This window comes from Euphorbia lathyris, chromosome 5, assembly GCF_963576675.1.
Source record: "Euphorbia lathyris chromosome 5, ddEupLath1.1, whole genome shotgun sequence".
Taxonomy (NCBI): Eukaryota; Viridiplantae; Streptophyta; class Magnoliopsida; order Malpighiales; family Euphorbiaceae; genus Euphorbia; species Euphorbia lathyris.
The window spans coordinates 93,556,072-93,579,101 of record NC_088914.1 but is presented as its reverse complement, the minus strand read 5'-3'; the positions used below and the strand labels follow the sequence as shown (position 1 = coordinate 93,579,101).

Here is a 23,030-nt window from a genome sequence, read left to right as displayed (position 1 = left end):
TCCTGGCCAAGTAGGGTCTATTGTCACACAGTATATATCTTGCCACGTGTATTTTATTTACGCCACAATTTGACACGTGACAAAAGGATATGATTAGCCATGGATTTTCCCGTGGCACAAAAACCAATTTATGCCATGACTACTATTTTTCCGTGGCAATTACTTAGCTACGCTCACTTGCGCCACGAGAGTGTCTACCTTGAATTTCCGTGGCTAAATTGAATAGCCACGAAAATATTATACTTGTGCCACGTTCTAACCATGGCGCAAGTGATGATTTGTTGTAGTGTGCAGTAGGAAGCTTGATGTATGCAATGGTCGGCACTAGACCTGATCTTGCACAGTCTGTTAGTGTTGTTAGGAGGTTTATGGGTGAACCTGGCAAGGAGCATTGGCAAGCTGTGAAGAGGATTTTTTAGGTACCTAAAAGGTACATCTGACATTGGTCTCATTTATGGAGGTGATACATAGTGTTTCGTAACAGGTTTTTCAGACTCTGATTATGCTGGAGATGTTGACAGTAGAAGATCTATGACTGGTTATGTTTTCACTCTTGGCGGTTGAGTTGTCAGTTGGAAAGCTACTTTGCAGCCTACAGTGACTTTGTCTACTGCAGAAGCAGAGTATATGGCACTAACTGAAGTTGCTAAGGATGGGATTTGGCGTAAAGGACTGGTTGGTGATCTTGGTCTACATCATGATCAGGCTACAGTGTATTGTGACAGTTTTAGTGCACACTAGTAGAGAAATGCTCACTTGTGTCGCACCTCTTGTGTCGCGCTTGAAGATAAAGCGACACAACAGAGTAACTAGTGTCGCGCGTTCTGTAAACGCGACACAACTAACACTACAACAAATGAGCACTTGTGCCACGAATCATGCCACGAGAATGTAAAATTCGTGGCATATTTTTAGTTAGCCACGGGAAAAATGGATTACACCATAAACTTTTGATCACTTGATGTATTTATGCCACAGTTAAGTTTATTCCGTAGCAAACATATACTTGTGCCACGAATCTTGCCACGGTATTTTTTTTTTTTTGTGTGGCTGAACTTGTTTATGCCACGGGAAAAGTTTAAGCGTGGCATAAACTTACTAATGCCACGGGTAATTTATTTGGTGGCAAACAATAATTTATTATGTAGTAAAATTTTCACTTTTTTTCATGTACCCGCCTTAATATTATTTCCCTCCATTTTTTTTGTTCATTTTTTTTAGATTTGCCGTTTTATTAAGGAAAACTAAAAGAAATTAAATTAATAAAAATATATTTCATCTAAAAGATAAAAAAAAATGTTTTCCTCTAGGTCACATTCACTCCCACCTTATTTCAATACACTACAAAAAAAATTGAGTATTAGTAAGAAAAAATCAATGAGAATATCATTAAACACATAATTTCCATAATTTTAATGAAAATATATTATATATTTTATTTTTTTTGAAAGATATATATTTTATTATTAATCACAAAACATTTTATTCAATAAATTTTATTTTATTTTATTCTCATAAATACTTATCTTTTAACCAATTTAATAATTTGGTTTTTCATTATTCTCATTGTTTTATTTAACTATAATATTAATAAGATTTTTCATTCTCATTATTTCTTTCAAATAATTTCCCCAAAAATTTGGATTTGGACAGAGCGCCAAGTATTCCCTCCCCCCAAATATTGAGATTACCGCCCAGTACTAAAAAAAAAACCCCTCCAAAAAATTTGCAATTTCGGTTCAAGCTCACACAAATTCTAAAAGCTTTAGACAAAACCTTTATTCCAAAAACTCAACCTAATTCCACAAAAGCTCAAACAAATCTGTACACCTCAATCCATGGCTTTACTCCTAATATTTCAGAAAACCTAACAATTTTCAGTGCTGCCAATTCATTCCCCCCAAACACACCATCCCCGATTGCTCTTCCAAATTCTAGGTCATCTTTATTTTCTTGTCAATCTCAATCGATTTCATCAGACTTTTCACACTCCATCACAGAAGTTCGGTCCAATCATTCTGTCCGATTAGGTTCTTGCTTGTGGTGGTTGGCTTGATGAATGCTCAAATAAATTGCGTCGATCCGGAATTTCTCTATTGCATGCTCTATTTCAGCACCCTTCATTGAACAAAGTAAGATTCACATTCTCTATTAGCTATTGTTTTAATATTAGAACATTTACCCAGGAGACTAAGCATATACTCCTGTAGAGAACCTGAACCTAAGAATATACTCTGTGCTGGTATCTTTTGATTTTGATTTTTGATTTTTTTGTTCTGCTGCTCTCGTTGCGTGTGATTTTAATGGTTGAATGGTGATGGGTTTAGAAGAGTAAAATCCCTATCTCGATTCTGTTCTCGCACTATTTTCTTAGTTTAGAAGCCTTGCCCTTCAAAGCAAAGTGAATCTTGAACGAAAGAAGCTCGACGACTAAGAAGGATTTTTGGGAAGAAAGTCCCATGACTTCGCTTCCTTGGGCCTCGACAGCTTGTGAGTAGTTGGGTATTTTCTCTCCAATTGCTTTCTCTTTCACAAGCATTAGAAAAGGAGAACCAGGACAAGCACATGGCCTGCAATGCAAGCTCGCTTGGAAGGAGATTGCTATCAGTGATAGCAAGAGCACTTGAAGTCTTTGAGTATTCTAGTTTTTTACTATTGTTCCTAATTCTATTATCCACTAGTAAAGGAAATGAGAGATTGGGATTGGCTCTAAAGGAATTAGCACTTATGAATAGAGGGAAACTTGCTTATCCAATCCTACGTGATGGGGAGGTCTTACTCTACCAAAGATGACCGGCTTGTCACCAGCACAGCAGGGTCAGTAGGCTCTCTATTGGGCTTTGAGGCTGCTTGCTTTCTTGAACTCATCGGGGCCTTTTTTGTAGGGCATTGGTGTGGAGGCAACCCTGGCCTGTGTACTGCAACCTTAGGGTCCAACCCTGGCATCTGCTTGTAGTTCTAAACAAAACAATCTTTGTTGCCAGGTATCCTGTTTTGTGGGTTATCCATATAAATATCTCTTCATCAGACTCTTTAGGAACCCACCAGTTTAAATCATGGGACTGTCGAAAAGGTTTATTTACTTCTGTTTCCAGGGTAAGGGATTACGCTCTGGGTGCATCCCTTATTATGTTCTTAGAAGACTTACTTCCCTGCCTCCTTCACTTGTTTTTTCATGCTCATCAGCGGATCCATCCGTTTGAGAGCTCGCCTTCTTAGCTTCTTTCTCCTTACAGCTTGCTTTCAAACTAGATTTATTTGATATTGATTCTAATATCATCTATAGTGGCTTCCCTTTATGCACTTGAATCGTTAAATATACCTGCAGAATCATTAAACACCGGATTGACACTCTTAACATGATCATTATAGAGGTAATCAATCAATTAATTGGTATATATTCATGAAATGAAGGTACATGTGCATGCACATTATATGTTATGCTGTATTATGATACAGTGAGTATATATGTTATGCATCATAGTGTGTTGTAGGCAATTACCCAATTTTTGATCAACTACTTCTTCATCAGTATCATTTATTTTATTATATGCTTATTATTAATTAAGATTCCTTGTTTTAGAAGGTCTTTTTTTCTAAAACAAACCTAGCAGCATTGGTTTCGTATGAAAGTTGGTCAGTGGAACAATCTACTTTATTATATATGTTGGTTTATAAGGAGCGTAATATTAATGTATACTATAACATTTTTTTTCTGAAGAAAAAAGATAGGCTTAAAAGCAATATGAGTTAAGTTGGAGTTAGATGAAAGAGGCTTAAGTTGTTATTGTAAACCCAGACTCATGGTGTTGTTCTGGTATCTGTTCTGATTAAGAATGAAGTGCTGAATCAGTACATAAGTTGGAGTTACATCCTATGATCAAGCTTCTATTTTCAGAGTCTAGCAACAAAATATCCCAATTAAGGTCTGTCAAATTTATTCAGTGATTGCTACTAGTGCATGCTATATAAGCTATGATTTACTGAATGGAATTTGATTCAATCCCCTTTTAGATTTCATATAAACAATTTTGTACTTATTGTAACTGTATTCTAATTAATGAGCTAGTTAAGTATAATTGAGAAATAGCTACCATTTGGGCAGCACTTGTTTGGTTAGGAATAGCTTAGATTTGTTTGGTTGATATACAAGATTAGACAATAGACATGCATATGAATGAATGGACAAACATGCATAAATAGTAAATGGAGAAACTAGGCTACCTAGTGCTTAGTGGTGGACAATGTTGGAAGTCCAATAGAAAACAGGTTAATGGATGAGATAGAGAGAGAGAGAGAGTATAATAAAAGTAACAATATTATTGATATCTGTATTTATTTGCTATTTATGTTACATTTCCTTACCGTTGTGGATATGAAATTAATTTCTTTTTGAACTTGTATATGGTGTAGATATGAAGAAGTATCCCTTCATAAAGCAGGTCAATCACATGTTTGGGTGGCATTTCAGCACCTCCTACATTTGCTTTGGAGTTCCCTATGAAGGAGTCAGCTCTTCAATTAAACCGTGCACAATCATCAAGTTCTGTTCGTGTTACTGCTGGCATGATAAGAATATAGAACATTAGTTTTGGAGGCAATAGGATGGATTTGTCATTCAGTAAGAAAATTCAATAGAGCAGGTATGTTGTCTATTCTGCCAATTTTCTATAATGTGGACTCAATGATTGCAGCAATCAGTGTAAATACGACACACTGGTCTGTTTAAAACTAATTAAGAAACGGAAAGCCCTATATTTGTTTGTTTTTCCCCCATTTCTGTATGCTTTTTATTGGATTTTTCTTTTTGGGCAAGTTGCTTAAACTGTAGTTTTGTGTTAAAGTTATTCGAGATTCATCTGTATCTATTACCTTCAGCATAACTTTAGCTCCAAATACAGCTGAACCAACAACTAAGACCAGTTTTGTTTACAGAACTGGACCAATTCTGCAACATAACATGGCCTGTTCTGTTACAGAAACAGTACTGGTCCAATCCTGTTTCTATTTACAGAACTAGACCAGTTCTGTAACAGAACATGACCTGTTCTGTTACAGAAACAGAATTTGTCTAGTTTTGTAACAGAATAATTACAGAACTGGTCCAGTCCTGTAACAGAACTGCTAACAAGTTGTGGACTGGTAGATAAACAACTATTACTTTCCTTATCAGCATAAATGGAAGAGTTTACAAGTGTTCCTTTAGTTAAACAAAGCTCACCCCCTCATGACAAACTCGTCGCCAAGTTCCATGCCTATATTGCAGCTTCACCCAATAAATGAATCTTATAATCAATCATGAAGATTGAGACGGGAGGTGGGACAACAAGGACAATAACACTGGAAGAAATAAAGCTACATGTTTCCGTTGGACACTTGGCTGAAGATATGGAAGCCAAGGTTGCTGATCCTTCAGTAGGAGAGGCCTTCCTCTTGGCTAGTGAGGGGAGCTCTGGTTGCAAGGACCAACCACCATGAAAGGTAACAATTGGCTACTCTGGTGTTCGTGCAAGTTATGGAGGAGACCAAAAGACAACTGCTGAAACCTTGTATTTAGAGGGTTGGTTACTGGGGATATTTGTTTTTTGATTCTACTGGCTTTCTGTATATGCTTGATACATTAAAGGAACTGATAAAATACAAGACATAACAGGTGATTTAATCACTCCAATTCTTTCGGTCTCTTATAATCTCGAGAAATTAAGAATATTGCATATATATTGCATATGATTCCACTCCTTTGCAATATATTATCTTGTAGCTTGTATATGATCCACTCCTTTGCAATATATATAGAGTTGAATTTAACATTAGAAAATGTAAATTAAGAGATTGAACCAAAGGGTAGATATATATTAATTTGTATTATATGGTTGCAAGTACCCTGATGAAGAAGTCAGACAAATTTCATTGCATCTCCTTAATGTTATCCACGTAAGCCATGTTGTAATTTATAGTTTCTTGTTTTACTTGGTATATCCTAATTGATGTCATCTTATTAGTCCAATTATGAACTGTGAATTGGACCATTCCATTGCTTTATTTTATTTTATCTTTTCAAAAGAAAAATGAATTAAATCATCTTTTTGACAGATGGTGAATCTTCAATTTCTTGATTAAGTGATATAGTATATTAACTCTTGAAGTGGCAAGTGTATGAACATGTGTACAAATAGAAACACCCATTGACTTTATTGACATAACTGATATTTGAGGTGATCAATATCAGCAAGAGTAGTTGAAGCCCTTAAACTCCACTATGACAGAATGGGTACTGAATCAAGATACATAGGTGCTACTTTCCCCAAACAAAATGTTATTTTACTACATCTCACCATCCTTTGTTTTTTTTCAACTAACTTCTATTTTTAATTAATTTTCTTATTACTGCTAACTAAAACTTTTAAGGATTTAAGACTTTCAATAACAATATCTAACCTTTTAATTTATTTGGAATTAAAATATACTCTAATCTAGTGTAATATCTGTGTTTAAATTTAACTAGTCAGCATGTAAGTGATTTGGTGGCATCTGCAAAAAGTTATTGAATTGTGTTCGTAATATTAATGTATATAAATATTGTCTTAACTTTGATTGTTGATTTTGCAGTTGGTGAATTAAACCACTTGTGTCATGCTTTAAGAGCATACGTCACAAACGAGTTACTTCTTGTATCGCCTGTCTTATAGTGTGACACAAGAGCAAGCTTGTGACGCGCTTTTAACAAAGCGACACAAGGAGTGTGTTATCTTTGTGTCGCTCATTTTTAAAAGTGCGACACCACTAATAAGAACTACGATTTGAATATAATTATTTTTTCTTCATATTTATTAAAATATTAAAGAATTAAAAAAAGGATGAAAATCAAATAGCATGTATATACATATAAACTTAAAACTTATTCCATATAAATTAATTAAAAATAAAAAAATAATTTAATTAATTATAATACTATATTTAAAAAATATGTTTTTATGACAAACTTAGCTGATTTCTTCTCGAAAAAACTTTTCTCTATTATCGATAGTTTCAAAGGAGAGTCCCTTGCCAGAGCCTCTCAGTGTTGTGATGTCCATCTCGTGGGATGGAGCAGGCCAAGAGAGGGGGTTGTGAAGCTGAATACTGATGGTTCCTGCCTCAGTAACGGTAAGATTGTGGCTGGAGGTGTGCTTAGAGATGCAGGGGGCGCCTGGCTTTCTGGGTTCTCCCAAAATTTAGGGTTGGGTTCTTCCTTTTCTGTGGAGCTCTGGGCTATTCTTACTGGAATCAATTTTGCTAAAAGGCTGGGTGTTAAGAGGCTCTCTGTGGAGTCTGATAATTTGGAAGCAATCAAAATGATTTCTGAGAATCATTCTATGGGTCTTAACAGTCACAACCTCATCAAAGCTATTGTAAGGTTTTGCTCCTCCTTTGAGTTCGTAGAGTTCAGACACATTTTTAGAGAGCAGAATCGTGTTGCTGATCGCTTGGCGGTGGCGGGCCATGAAGGGACGTTAGGCGTTACTATCCTTCCTGTTTCCCCTAGTTTCATCTCTCCTCTTCTCTTAGAAGATAGGATTGGGGTTAGCTTCCCTAGGCTAATTCCTGGATAGTTTGTTGTTGTTCGTTTTTCTTTTCCTTTTCTATCAAAAAAAAAATAATGCTATAACTATTATTAATTAATATAAAACTATTAATTAATAACTGGTATAATACTAATATTAAAAAAGAATGATGTGATTAATGGCCGTTGATAATTATACCTTTTGTTTGACATTCCAGTTTTTTCATATTTATGAGATATTTTTTTTCTGTTTTTCTTATTTGGACACTAAACCATTTAATTTGGTATTCATCATTGTCTTTTTTGTTTAGTGCACGGGTCATTATACTCAATATATAGATGGAGGTTTCAACAATTTAAAAATTGACATAATAGGAATTCCAAATTTTCTATTCAAAGTGATTAGGTAAACTTGAGGTCTAATTTTTAGAATGTATGAGCACTTAATAAGTTATTGTTGCTGGGATTGTGATTGAGAATTGAATTCTCGCTAAGATGAATAGGTAGTGTTTTAAACATGAGTGACCTTTTATTAGGAGATAATTGAGCTAAAAGTTTAAATTGATATACTTGGGGGTAATTTTACACTTCCGTGCGTAAAAAAATTCTGGTAACCTGAACTCGCTCACTTTTTTTTCTATGTATATATACATGTTATAATCTGAGTGGTCTAAAACTAATATTTATCTATCACTGTAAAACTTCTTAAAATTAAGCTAGATTTGGGCTACAAAGTAAGATTGGATCGTTTTGTACAAATTTAGGGAAATTTATCATTTACAATATATTAACCAAGTTGGATTTTGTAATTCAGTACGAATTCAATGAGCTAATTAACACCCTGAACGTTAATTGTTGGAACTAGAGGGTCAAAATCATCCATGATAAGGGTAGTTCCGGTGGCCGGGGGATGAAACCATCTACGGTAAGGGTGGTTCCAATGACTGGGGGGCAAAACCATCCATGGCAGGTTTAGTTTCGATGGCCGGGTGGTTTGGACCCCTCGAGGACCTCTCCTGTCTCAACCCATACTTCATAAAGATTAGCCAATTGACACGATAAGTTTGATACGGTTATCATAGATAATATAATAAGACTATAAAAACCTTATATAACCTGAATTATCATCAGTAAGAAAAAGAAAGATATGTAGTACACTAAAGTTGGGTGAGGGTGGGAGAAGAGAGGAAATGTGGGAATAGAAGGATAAATCCTTCCATAGTAGTTACTAAAATTATACCCCGGACGACCAGTCCTAGAATCCCCATTTGAGTTTCTGAAATTTCGAGTATTTTTTTTCATGCAAACATATCTTTAGGACATAACACTAACACGATAAAGTTTTAAAGAACTCACAATCGATGGAAACATAAGGGTCGCTGAAAGATAAAGCCTCAAAAAGTTTTAAATGCTTTGAAAAACCAAAAATTTTAATGTCGTTAGAGATGTAAGTTTGTAAAACTATTTAGTATAAAAAATTATTGAGTCAATTTGTCATGCTAAAGTAGTCTAGCCTCCTTGGAACAACCCAATTTTTATTTCTAGGAGGTTGTAGGACCTTGGCCCTTCAATTCGACGGTATCAACCTCTGATTTAGTGGGGGCATAGTCCTTTTTTTGGTGGCTGTTGAACCGTTATGGTGGGGCCTCCACTCCCATATTATGGGAATATGGACCCCTTTCTTAGGGGCTACTCCCCATGGTCCCATCCCCACGGGGCAGCCGACCCTCGTTTTAGGGGCCAACAACCGTGGAGCCCCTCTTTGGGGACCTTTTTCCCCCACACCCTTTTGGTTCTAATTCCCAAACCAATGGTGGATATTTGGATGGAAGAGAGCTCTAGAGAGCGAAAAAAAAAGAGAGAAAAAGAAATATAAAAACTAAGAAAGAAAGAGAAAATTCGTAAAACACCCTAAAGGATATTCCATTCCAATTGGATTTGTTATATGTCAGAGATCTCTATAATTCCACTAGAGATCTAAAGCGCTCGAGAGGGCTCCTGATCCTCAATCTACACTAGATATTAGAAGCATACTCTAAGGTAATGCATTGAGGGATATAAATCTTTCACTCTTTGATTGTTTATTTATTTTTCATACTTGGAATTAATTTTGAGACATCTTATGTATTTTAAATTATTTATTTAATCTGCACACAAAATTTTGAATCTATATATAATTAATGATATGACAATCAAGAACAATCTTTAAAAATAAAAATCATTGCATATAACCTAGATCCGTGAAGACTGAGATCAATGCTTCTCTGAGATTCGGATGATTAATAGTGGCTAATGTTCTTATGGCAGTTGACTCCATAAGGAAAACCTGCAAATTGGGCATTGACCATGAATTTTGACCCAAGGCACAATACATTCCTCATGAAACATATGATTACATGGTGTTAACGTAACCATCTCTTTTGCTTTAAAATCTTCCAAGCAAATTGCACATCTGTCTCCTTCTTCTTCTTTCTCCTTTTCCATGTCTTTAACAATCTTTGTAGTTTGATCTCTGTCATGCGAACTCAATCTACTTGAGATCCTCTTTGGATCTGGATTGTATATCACTTTTCTTAGTCTTTCTAATGCATTTGTTTGCTCATCTTGGATCAATTTTGATGAGTCCTCTTGTGCATAACTAGTTTGGGACATGTTGTTGAGGACATGAAATTCTAATCTTGAAGGTAGCTGCAAAGGTAAACTGTCACTCATATTTCATGGTGATATCCATTTATATAAAAAGAAATCAATATTGGTGTTAGAATTAATTAGACTTAGTAACTTACTGAGTTACCTAGAAAGTTAAATTAAAAAGTTATTTAGGAGTTATGGATGGTTAACATACTAGTTATTTATTGGCAAAAAGTATCTTGAGACTAATGATCTTTATTTTTTTTTTCTTCATTAAGTACTTAATCTTTTATTTGTATACATCAAGTGCCTTATCTTTTTCTTTTTGTACATTACACTACTAGATATAGGACTATTAGTGAGGGAAAAATAGTGGGGTACAAAGTTTTGTTGCTAAAGATTTTGATTTGTGAGAATAGAAATCTCACCACAAAAGGGTAATTTTGAGTGAGGAATATTTTGTTTCTCATTAAACAATATGTTAGTGGAACTTTTATTCGCCACAAAGAGTCATTGTGTCGTGTTGTCAATGGCTCACTAATGGCGATTTTTCAATTCACCACTAGAGGCTTTTGTGGCTAATTTCAGATATTTAGTGGCGAAAAATTTTCCCAAAAAAAACGCTTGTTTTCTAGTAGTGTTAAGCCGTCAATGACAAAAATAAGTCGTGTTTTAACATAAAACTCAATTAATAAAGTGTTATTCATTTCATCTCATTCCTAAACTAGAATTTTTCAGTGTGAAAGAATTTTTTAATATGTATAACGTCACTATAAGAAAACTTTAAAAATCTTATTTCAAACTGTAAAAAATATTATTTAAAAAAAAACTATAAAGAAATATAATTTCAAATACAAATGAAAAGAATAACGTATTTTTAGCTAAATTAGATGTTCACAACTACTTACTTTAGAAAGTCAGGGCTTAATGCGATAAAAACTATATGATGAGGGGTTTAACCTGTCCAAATAAAAATTAGTGCTTAATGAAGCAAAAAATAAAAGATAAGGAGTCTAAGGATGCTTTTTTATCTTATTTGTTTATTTATATACATAATTACTATATATATATATGAGAACTCTCCCTTAGGTGAAAACAAGATGAAACGACGTAGTTTTGGTACCTTTAATTAAAGATTAAATAAGAAAATGAGGATGGAGAGATTCGAACCTGGGACTAAGGCATAAAAGCAGCAACGCACGTGCCATCTACCACTAGGATAATTGCTTTAAATTGTTCATTCTACAATTCTTTTATTTATATATTATTAAATGCATCTGGTGCTAAAAAAAATTCAATACTATATTTTTTAAATAAAAATACACTTGCTTTAGTTTGTTCAGGGTAAATGTTATGGTTACTTTGTTTTTAACAAAGTAACCCTTTGTGTGTTTTCACCATTAGATTAATTTTATACTCCATCATCCAATGGTGAAAACACACCAAGTAATGGTACTTTGTCAAAAACAAAGTAACCATAGAAGGCACCGTTTGTTCATTATACAATTCTTTCATTTATATATTATTAAGTGCATTTGATGCTAAAAAAATCCAATACTATATTTTTTAAATAAAAATACACTTGCTTTAGTTTGTTCATTATACAATTCTTTTATTTATATATTATTAAGTGCATCTGATGCTAAAAAAATCTAATACTATATTTTTTAAATAAAAATATATTATATATTTTAATAAAATTTCATATTAATATTTTATTTATATAAGAAAATATATTTTTTTAAACATACGTTAGAACATATATTTTAACTTTTAAAAAACGAACTATGAAGTTTAGAACGTACGACATATTTTTTAGAACATGTGTTATGTTTTTTCGAACTATAAACTTTAGAACATACGTTATGTTTTTCTTGTGCATTATGTCGCGCACTGCTTAATATAGCACTGTCCTTGTAGCTTCTATTGTTTAATATTTGACACATGCACTTATTAATATCGATTAAATGTGCATAATAATAAATTATTAATAGAAAAAAAAAGAAATGTGCATAATAATGAATTATTAATAGAAAAAAAATCCAAAAACATGCTCCAATTTCTTATTTATTTAATTCATCTATATTTTTTGTAATTTATGTTTTAAAATGTTAAGGACGATGTTCTAAATAATGTTACATATGTTCTAAACTTTATAATTTGTGTTCTAAAAATTAAGTATAATGTTTAAAAAAATCAGTAAATATCTCGATCATTTTTGCATTTGTTCTATAATATAATTTATAACTCATGTTCGAAAAAACGTAACGCATGTTCTAAAAAACATAACTTATGTTCTAAACTTTTTAGTTTGTGTTCCAAAAATTAAAATATATAATCTAACGTATGTTCTAAAAAATATGTCGTACGTTCTAAACTTCATAGTTCGTGTTCTAAAAGTTCAAATATATGTTCTAACGTATGTTTTAAAAAATATATCGTATGTTCTAAACTTTATGGTTTGTGTTCTAAAAATTAAAACATATGTTCTAAATTTCATGTCATAAGTTCTAAATATATCGTATGTTCTAAAAATATTTATATGATTTTATTAAAATATATAATATATTTTTATTTAAAAAATATAGTATTGGATTTTTTAGCATCAGATGCACTTAATAATATATAAATAAAAGAATTGTATAATAAACAAATTAAAGCAAGTGTATTTTTATTTAAAAAATATAATATTGATTTTTTTTTAGCATCAGAGGCACCTAATAATATATAAATAAAAGAATTGTGTAATGAAAAAATTAAAGCAAGTGTTCTAAAAAAAATATAGAGGAATTAAATAAATAAGAAATTAGAGCATGTTTTTGGATTTATTTTTCTATTAATAATTCATTATTATGCACATTTTTTTTTATTTTTTTTTTGTAGAAACATTTCTTTTTTTATTAATAATTCATTATTATGCACATTTTTTTATTAATAATTTATTATTATGCATATTTAATCGATATTAATAAGTGTTTGGGTCAAATATTAAACAATAGAAGATACAAGGACAGTAGTATATTAAGCAGCACGCAACATAATATATAAGAAAAGTAATTGTCTCACTGGTAAGTAGTGTGGAGTGTATGTGAAAGTGCTTGGGTTCAAATCCCACCAGTAGCCTTCCTTGTTTTATTTATTAATTTTTATACTCAAAACTACGTAGTTTTGAGTGGTTCTCACATAACAAAGTGTTCTCACCTAGAGAAGGGTTCTCACTTGATCTCTCCCCTATATATATATATATATATATATATATATATATATATAGGGGATTCGAACCTGATCCTCTTCAGCCACACTCCATATTACTTACCACTGAGCCAATTGCTTTTTTTGTTTATAATATCGCGCACTGCTTAATATACCACGGTTCTTTTAGCTTCCATTGTTTAGTATTTGACGCATGCACTTATTAATATCGATTAAATATGCATAATAATGAATTATTAATAGGAAAAAAAAGAAATGTGCATAATAATTAATTATTGATAGAAAAAAAAAGAAATGTGCATAATAATGAATTATTAATAGAAAAAAAAATCCAAGAATATGCTCTAATTTCTTATTTATTTAATTCCTTTATATTTTTGTAATTTATGTTATATAAGAAAATATATTTTTTAAAACATACGTTATAACGTATATTTTAACTTTTAAAACACGAACTATGAAGTTTAGAACGTACGACATATTTTTTAGAACATACGTTATGTTTTTTAGAACACGTGTTATGTTTTTTCGAACATGAATTATAAATTATATTATAGAACAAATGAAAAAACGATCCAGATATCTACTGATTTTTTTAGAACATTATAAAAAAAAAGAAATGTGCATAATAATGAATTATTAATAGAAAAAAATTCAAGAACATGCTCCAATTTCTTATTTATTTAATTCCTTTATATTTTGTAATTTATGTTATATAAGAAAATATATTTTTTTAAACATACGTTATAACATATAATTTAACTTTTTTTTGAAACAACATATATTTTAACTTTTAAAACACGAACTATGAAGTTTAGAACGTACGACATATTTTTTAGAACATACGTTATGTTTTTTAGAACATGTGTTATGTTTTTTTGAACATGAGTTATAAATTATATTTTTGGAACAAATGAAAAAACGATCCAAATATCTACTGATTTTTTTAGAACATTATACTTAATTTTTGGAACACAAACTACAAACTTTTATGTTTTTTAGAACATACGTTATGTATTTTAGAACATGTGTTATGTTTTTTCGAACATGAGTTATAAATTATATTTTTGGAACAAATGAAAAAACAATCCAGATATCTACTGATTTTTTTAGAACATTATACTTAATTTTTGGAGCACAAACTATAAACTTTAGAACATACGTTATGTTTTTTAGAACATACGTTATGTTATTTAAAATATGAGTTATAAATTATATTATAGAACAAATGCAAAAATGGTCCATATATTTACTGTTTTTTTAAACATTATACTTAATTTTTAGAACACAAATTATAAAGTTAAGAACACATGTAACAATATTTAGAACATCGTCCTTAACATTTTAAAACATAAATTACAAAAAATATGGAGGAATTAAATAAATAAGAAATTAGAGCATGTTCTTGGATTTTTTTTCTATTAATAATTCATTATAATGCACATTTAATCGATATTAATAAGTGCATGCGTCAAATATTAAACAATAGAAGCTAGATGAATTAAATAAATAAGAAATTAGTGCATGTTCTTAGATTTTTTTTCTATTAATAATTCATTATTATGTACATTTCTTTTTTTTTCTATTAATAATTTATTATTATGCATATTTAATCGATATTAATAAGTGCATGCATCAAAATTAAACAATAGAAGCTAAAAGGGTGATGATATATTAATCAGCGCGCGACATAAATTATAAGGAAAGCAATTGGCTCAGTGGTAAGTTGTGTGGAGTGTAAACCTAGAGTCTCAGGTTCGACCCCCCTAAGCAGAAATGTTTTTTATTTTATTTTTCTACCCAAAACTACGTAGTTTTGGGTGGTTCTCACCTAAGGTGAGTTCTCACCTAGGAAAGGGTTCTCACAAGAGCCCTCTCCTATATATATATATATATATATATATATAAGGATGTAAGAGTTATTCAAATCTAACTGTAACATCCTAAAAATTAGGGCTTACTGATAACTTGTGAAAAAATCCTTGATCAGATTACGTCTTTGTGAGACGCCGTTGGGATCGGTCGGGGAAACTTCGATGTCGAAGTCAGTAATATCCTTGAGAGAATAAACTGTAATCACAAAGTAGGGTTAGAATAATATGTGTGTACCTTTGATCCTAGGAAGCTGTGGTATTTATATATGAGTCTCAGGTTCGACCCCCCTAAGTAGCAATGTTTTTTATTTTATTTTTCTACCCAAAACTACGTACTTTTGGGTGGTTCTCACCTAAGGTGAGTTCTCACCTAGGAAAGGGTTCTCACAAGAGCCCTCTCATATATATATATATATATATATATATATATAAGGATGTAAGAGTTATTCAAATCTAACTGTAACATCCTAAAAATTAGGGCTTACTGATAACTTGTGAAAAAATCCTTGATCAGATTACGTCTTTGTGAGACGCCGTTGGGATCGGTCGGGGAAACTTCGATGTCGAAGTCAGTAATATCCTTGAGAGAATAAACTGTAATCACAAAGTAGGGTTAGAATAATATGTGTGTACCTTTGATCCTAGGAAGCTGTGGTATTTATATATGAGTCTCAGGTTCGACCCCCCTAAGTAGCAATGTTTTTTATTTTATTTTTCTACCCAAAACTACGTACTTTTGGGTGGTTCTCACCTAAGGTGAGTTCTCACCTAGGAAATGGTTCTCACAAGAGCCCTCTCATATATATATATATATATATAAGGATGTAAGAGTTATTCAAATCTAACTGTAACATCCTAAAAATTAGGGCTTACTGATAACTTGTGAAAAAATCCTTGATCAGATTACGTCTTTGTGAGACGCCGTTGGGATCGGCCGGGGAAACTTCGATGTCGAAGTCAGTAATATCCTTGAGAGAATAAACTGTAATCACAAAGTAGGGTTAGAATAATATGTGTGTACCTTTGATCCTAGGAAGCTGGGGTATTTATATAGGTTTCTGTAACCTTCAACATTAATGGGGAAGCAGGTGAAGAGTTATGTCATTATTCATTTTTAATTGCTATTAAGTCTCCATTAATCCCAGCATTTATCCTTGAAAACCTCATAGTTGAGCTATTAAAACAGTCAAGTCTTTATTCCCCTTTAAACAGTCAAGTCTTAATTGTATTTATTCTCATCCATTGATGGTAATAAAGACGTCTTTTGGTATTCTTAGATCTGTCGAGGCGTATGTACGCTTTCCTTGAGAACAATGGTGGGTCTCCATTACTCGCTCCCATCGAGCGTATCTTGTTATGACGTGTCTCGCCATGGTCCACATAGCGTGGCATAATTCTAGAAACTCCTTCATTTTTCTTCAATATTTGCATATTTACCCCTGCATTAATCCTACATTAATTATCATTAATTCCATATTAATCATCCATAAATCGCTCTTTTAGAAGGAATAATGGTTTACCATTATTTCTATTAATTTTCCCTTTATTCCTCATTCTAGAATAATTAAGGATGTTATCATTTACAAAAAAAAAAAAAAGGTGTAACATCCTAAAAATAATGGTTATATAATTAACTATTGGGGTATATTAAAGGGTAAATTATATAAACATCACAAATGATAGTAATATTTTGGCTTTAATCAAATTGATAATTTTTATTTATATTATATCAAATAGGTCCATTTTTATTTTAGAAATGTCATCCACTAAAAGGTAACCACCATCTTTTAACCTTCTTCAAAATACATAGTTATTGATAACTTCCTTATTGACAAAATTCAAAATAAGATTTGACATAACCATAAATTTTTCATGATATGTGATTTTCCATGTAATTTCCTCTATATTAAATCAAAATTCAATTAAAGTAGTTACTAGAAATAAATGTTATAATAAATGTCATCAATTTCTAGGTAACCTCTAATAAATAAATTTGGTAATAAATATCAAATGTAATAATTATTGTCGTAATGCTTTGAATCAGTTTCCTATTCGGAGTTGGATTGGGACCATGGGTTTCTAGTTGGATTAGGATCATGGGTTCCTAGTTGGATTGGGTTAGATTGGGTATTATAAATACCCCATTATGTAAACCTAATCATGTAATATGTTCTTCTGCCTCCTAATAAATACTATTCTCCTTCTGCCCATGGACTAGCCAACACAATATTGGTGAACCACGTAAATCTGTATTTCGATTGTTTATCTTTCGTAAATTCCGCACAACAAACTAGTGTCAGAACTTTCGGTTTCCGATCGGTATTTTGTTTTCTAGAGAGAAAGATGTCTGCGATGAACGTGAAGATCGAAAAGTTTACTGGGAGGAATAGTTTCAGTCTATGGCAGATCAAGATGCAGGCCTTGTTAAAACAACAAGGTCTGTGGACGCCATTGAAGAAGGCAACGGGAGAAGTCACTACTGAGATGACGATTCTGGAAGAAAAGGCACATTCGGTAATTATGTTGTGCCTCGTAGATGACATCATCACTGAGGTCTCAAACGAAGAGACTGCTGCTGGTCAGTGGATGAAGTTAGAGAGCTTATACATGACGAAATCTCTAACAAACAAACTTCTTCTGAAACAGCGTCTATTTGGCCTGCGAATGCAGGAAGGTACTCAACTCATGGATCATTTAGATCAAATATTGAACACATTATTACTAGAATTACGTAATATTGTTGTGAAAATTGAAGATGAAGATGTTGCTTTAATTTTGTTGGTATCTTTACCGCTTTCATATGAGAATTTTGTTCAATCGTTTATTGTCGGTAAAGATACTGTGACTCTAGAAGAAGTTAGGTCGTCTCTTCATAGCAGGGAGTTGCGCCATAAGGCAAACAATACAAGTGCAGATAATCAAGCCTCTGGACTGTTTGCCAGCGACACTAAGGGAAAAAGTAATGGTGGAAAGAAGAAGTCTAAGAAGCCATTCTCAAAGGGTCCCAAGCCAGATGACACCTGTAACTACTGTAAGGAGAAAGGACATTGGAAAACTGATTGTCTGAATAAGAAGGAGAAATCAAAAAATCAACCAGGTTCTGCTGCTGTAGTAGATGGTGACACTAGCTCTAAAAACGATATTGCTCTAGTTCTTGATGGACACACTCATCACTCTGATGTGTGGGTTCTTGATTCAGGAGCATCATATCATATTTGTCCAAGGAGAGAGTGGTTTTCAACTTATAAGCAGGTAGATGGAGGTAGCATTTCAATGGCTAATAATCATGCCTGTAATGCAGTTGGAATAGGCTCGATCAAGTTAAGGACACATGATGGTAAGTTCTGCGCGTTGAACAAAGTCAGGCATGTTCCGTTGATGACAAAGAATCTGATATCTCTGAGTCTACTAGACAACATGGGTCTCAGCTGGTCAGGAAAAGATGGAGTTTTACATGTTTGTAAAGGTTCTGATGTGATTCTGAAAGGTGTGAGGCATGATACTTTGTATTTCCTGCAAAGGTTCCACTATTACAGGTTCAGCTAATACTGCATCGTTAGAGATTGACCAGGAGGATATGACAAAGATATGGCATATGAGACTTGGTCATATGGGCGAAAAAGGGATGTAGATTCTATCAAAGGATGATCTTCTTGGTGGTTATAAGGTCAAGAGTCTGGAGTTTTGTGAACACTGTGTCTTTGGAAAACTACATCGCAACAAGTTTCCAAAAGCTATTCACATAACAAAAGGCACACTTGATTACATCCACTCTGATTGTTGGGGTCCATCTCGAGTTGAGTCTTTGGGAGGTCACAGATATTTTGTGTCTCTGATTGATGATTATTTAAGGATGACTTGGGTCATCATGATGAAGCATAAAAGTGAAGCTTTCAAGCATTTCAAGCAGTGGAAAGCATTAGTGGAAAACCAAATAGGAAAGAAGATAAAGAGGTTGCGAACTGATAATGGTGTGGAATTCTGCTCGTCTGAGTTTCATCAGTTTTGTAAGGATAAAGGGATTGCTCGGTATCACACAGTAAGGAACACACTATAATAGAATGGTGTAGCTGAACGAATGAACCAGACATTACTGGAGAGGGTGAGGTGAATGCTCTCTAACACTGGGTTAGATAGAAGATTCTGGGCTGAAGCGATGAACACAACATGTTATCTGATTAACCGCGGACCACACAACGGCATACAACTCAAGATGCCTACGAAGGGAGTGTTTATAGGCTATGGAGATGGAGTTGAAGGTTTCAGGATCTGGGCTCCATCAGAAAAAATGGGCAATTTGAGCAGAAATGTAGTCTTTGACGAAACATCTATGCTTAGACCAATGGTGAAGCCTACAAATGCAACAGAAACTGATAGCATTGATAAATAGGTGGAGCTTCAGGTCATGCAGAGTGAGAGTGGTTTGAAGGAACAAGATTCAGAAGCGGAAATTGAGCTACCAGAATCTACACCATCAGTTTCTCAACCGTCTGAAGCTAACACATCGTAGCTTAGCTCAAGATCGACCAAGGAGGGTTGGAATTGGGCCACCTAAGAGGTATGCTTTTGAGGACATGGTGGGTTATGCACTACATGTTGCTGAAGAGGGGACACTCATGAACCATCAACTTACCAAGAAGCTGTTTCAGGCACCGATTCTGAGAAATGGCTTACTACTATGGGATATGAGATGGAGTCCCTTCACAAGAATTAGACATGGGATTTAGTCATACCACCTCAAGGGAGAAAGATTATTACTTGTAAGTGGGTTCTCAAGATGAAGGAAGGGATATCACCTGCAGAGGGAGTCAAGTATAATGCTAGAGTTGTTGCTAGAGGTTTCAATCAGAGAGAGGGAGTGGATTATAATGAGATATTCTCACCAGTAGTCAGACACGCCTCTATTAGAGTGTTGCTAGCTATAGTTACACATTAGGATTTGGAGCTTGAGCAACTTGATGTAAAGACATCCTTTCTATATGGAGATTTGGAGGAAGAGATATACATGACCCAACCAGATGGTTTCCAGATTCCTGGAAAGGAGAATTATGTTTGCAAGTTGAAGAAGTCCTTGTATGGACTTAAGGAGTCTCCTAGGCACTGGTATAAGAGGTTTAACAGCTACATGATGCAGTTGAGCTACACTAGGAGCCCATATGATTGTTGTGTCTATTACAATAAACTAGAAGATGAGTCTTTTATCTATTTGGTGTTGTATGTAGATGACATGTTGATAGCTGCAATGAAGAAGCACGACATTCAGAAGTTGAAGGGTCTTCTCAACGCAGAGTTCGAGATGAAGGATTTGGGTGCAGCTCGGAAATTCTGGTAATAGAGATTTACAGGGAAAGAACCAAAAGGAAACTTTTTCTGTCACAGAAAGGCTTATATTCATAAGATCTTGTCAAGATTTGGCATGTCTGCCGCAAAGCCCGTAGATACTCCTAGTGCTGCAAGTGCACATCTGTCTATTGCTTTTGCACCTAAGTCGGCTGTAGAGAAGTAGTACATGTCTCGAGTTCCCTATGCTAGTGCCACTACAACAAATCATCACTTGCGCCTAAAATCATGCCACAGGAATTTAAAATTCGTGGCATATTTTCATTTAGCCACGGGAAAAATAAATTATACTACAAACTTATAATCAGATGATATATTTATGCCACATGTAATTCTTTTCCGTGGCAAACATGTACTTATGCCACAAATTATGCCACGAATAAATTTTTCGTGGCCAAACCTATGTATGCCACATAATTTTTTTACATGTGGCATAAAATTACTTATTTATAGATATTTATTTCGTGTTAATTTTTTAAATCACATGTATTTAGAATAAGTAAAATTACAATTTCTTAGATTTCTTTTTTATTTAAAAACAATTTCTTCGGTTTCTATTTATTACGTTTTACTATAATTTTAAGTTAACTATAAATAAAAATATATATAACAATATATTTATAATGAAATTTAACTTTGTGATAATGTAAAGGCAAAAAGCATAATTGGACCCCGATCTTTCATTTTTTTTTGTTTATTAAGTCTTTGATCTTTTATTTGGATACATTAAGCCCCTGATCATTTATTTCTAGTCTCATTAAGCCATTTACGGCCAAATTAATAAGTTATGAACATCTAATTCTATTAAAAATACGTTATTAACTTTATCTGTATTTGAAATTATTAAAAAAAATATTTTTACAATTTGAATTAAGGTTTTTATAGTTTTTCTATAGTTACATTACACATCCAAGACTGCTTTCAAACAGTGAAAACATACAAATTCCGAGTGAATCATGCAGTATTTTATTGTGTTTGGAAAGATGGTAATAATTTTGACTCTAGAATTGGCAGGGTTGTTGATATTAGTTATGATGTCAATGAATGGGCTTGTTTTAATAAAGCAGAGTGAAGTGAAAAAAAGTACCTGAAGATCATGTACACGAAAAAAACATCTTCCCATCTCATATTCCTCTCATGTATATGATTGTATATCTCTTTACATGTATTTTTCGATTTAGTTTATGTGTTTAATATAACCCTATTAATTTTCAGTCCTAGTTTTTGTCTTAAAGGGTTTAATATCTCATCAAGATGCATATGTAGATACGGAATCATTTCTGAACACTTCTAAGTGGATTGAGGAGGTAAGATCTGAACGGGCAGTGATATCAATATGTCCTTGTTGGGATCAAAAGTGATGCTGTTGATAAAAGGTAAAATTTAATTGATAAAATAAGATGATAGTCATGCTTTAGAAAAATAGCTTTTGTGAATCATAAGAAATTGCAAAACTCTGACAACAATTATACTTTGCTTCCTTATTTTATACATGTGTTTGTATTTATAAAATATTTGTGGTGAATGGCTAGGAATCCTTAAAATACTACATTGACACTATCTGACTTTCCAATGTTTCCTTCTATTTTTTGGGAGCTTCATGCAAGCAAATGTTCATATTATTATACTTTGCTTCCTTATTTTATTCCTGGGTTGCTTTATTTATTCAACATGAAGGTCTCTGTAGAGGAAGGAGATAACAAGGCTAAAGAGTTTGAAGTGGTGTCCATAGAAATCATTTCAAAAGCAAGATTCAATAATAAGGTGAAATTCTATTATTTAAGTTTTGGATTTTAAGCTTTCTTTTGTGGGTGCACTTGATTAATAAAAAAGGAAAAACTCCTCTTATTCTGGCGACCATTGATTCTTGGTTATTAAATGTTGCTAGGACTTTCATAGAAATGTGAGCTAATGTTAATGCTTATTATCCCGGTTCATTCTATTTTTTTAACTATCTATATTGTTGTCATATGTTAATGTCTTAGTTTATCAATTATTTAAGCAATAATGCAAAGGCACATTCCCTAATGTGCAGGGCGTCATGCGGATACTCCTTTGCATCATGCAACAAAAAGAGGAATGCAGCAGATTGTTCTCTTACTTCTCTCTAATGGAGGTATGCCTTATAGCCCATTTGAGTTTCTTTGGTTTTTATATAATCCTATTACATGGAGTTTGATTCATACTCTTGTATAAGCCTAAAACTAATGTGAGTTTAGTTGTTCTGTTAATATTGCAGTGAACACTTTAGTTAGTAATGATTATTGTCATACAGCTCTAGGCGTTGCCAGGATAAAGGGCCATAATAGTGTTGTCCATGCTATTGAGGTATGCTTAATGAGTCTCACTATTACAAATTCACCTCATTTTTCCATCTATACTACACAACGAGTTGATGATATGTCTAAAGTTCTAATTCAATTTTTCAT

At 33.0% G+C, this 23,030-nt stretch overlaps 1 long non-coding RNA gene across 1 annotated transcript; it reads left to right on the top strand.

The window, feature by feature from the left end:
• The first annotated feature begins 1,670 nt into the window (after positions 1 to 1,670).
• LOC136230505 (uncharacterized) lies at positions 1,671 to 5,657 on the top strand. Its single transcript, XR_010689423.1, has 2 exons — positions 1,671 to 2,132; positions 4,414 to 5,657. It is a non-coding gene; the product is annotated as an uncharacterized lncRNA (long non-coding RNA).
• Positions 5,658 to 23,030: the final 17,373 nt, after the last annotated feature.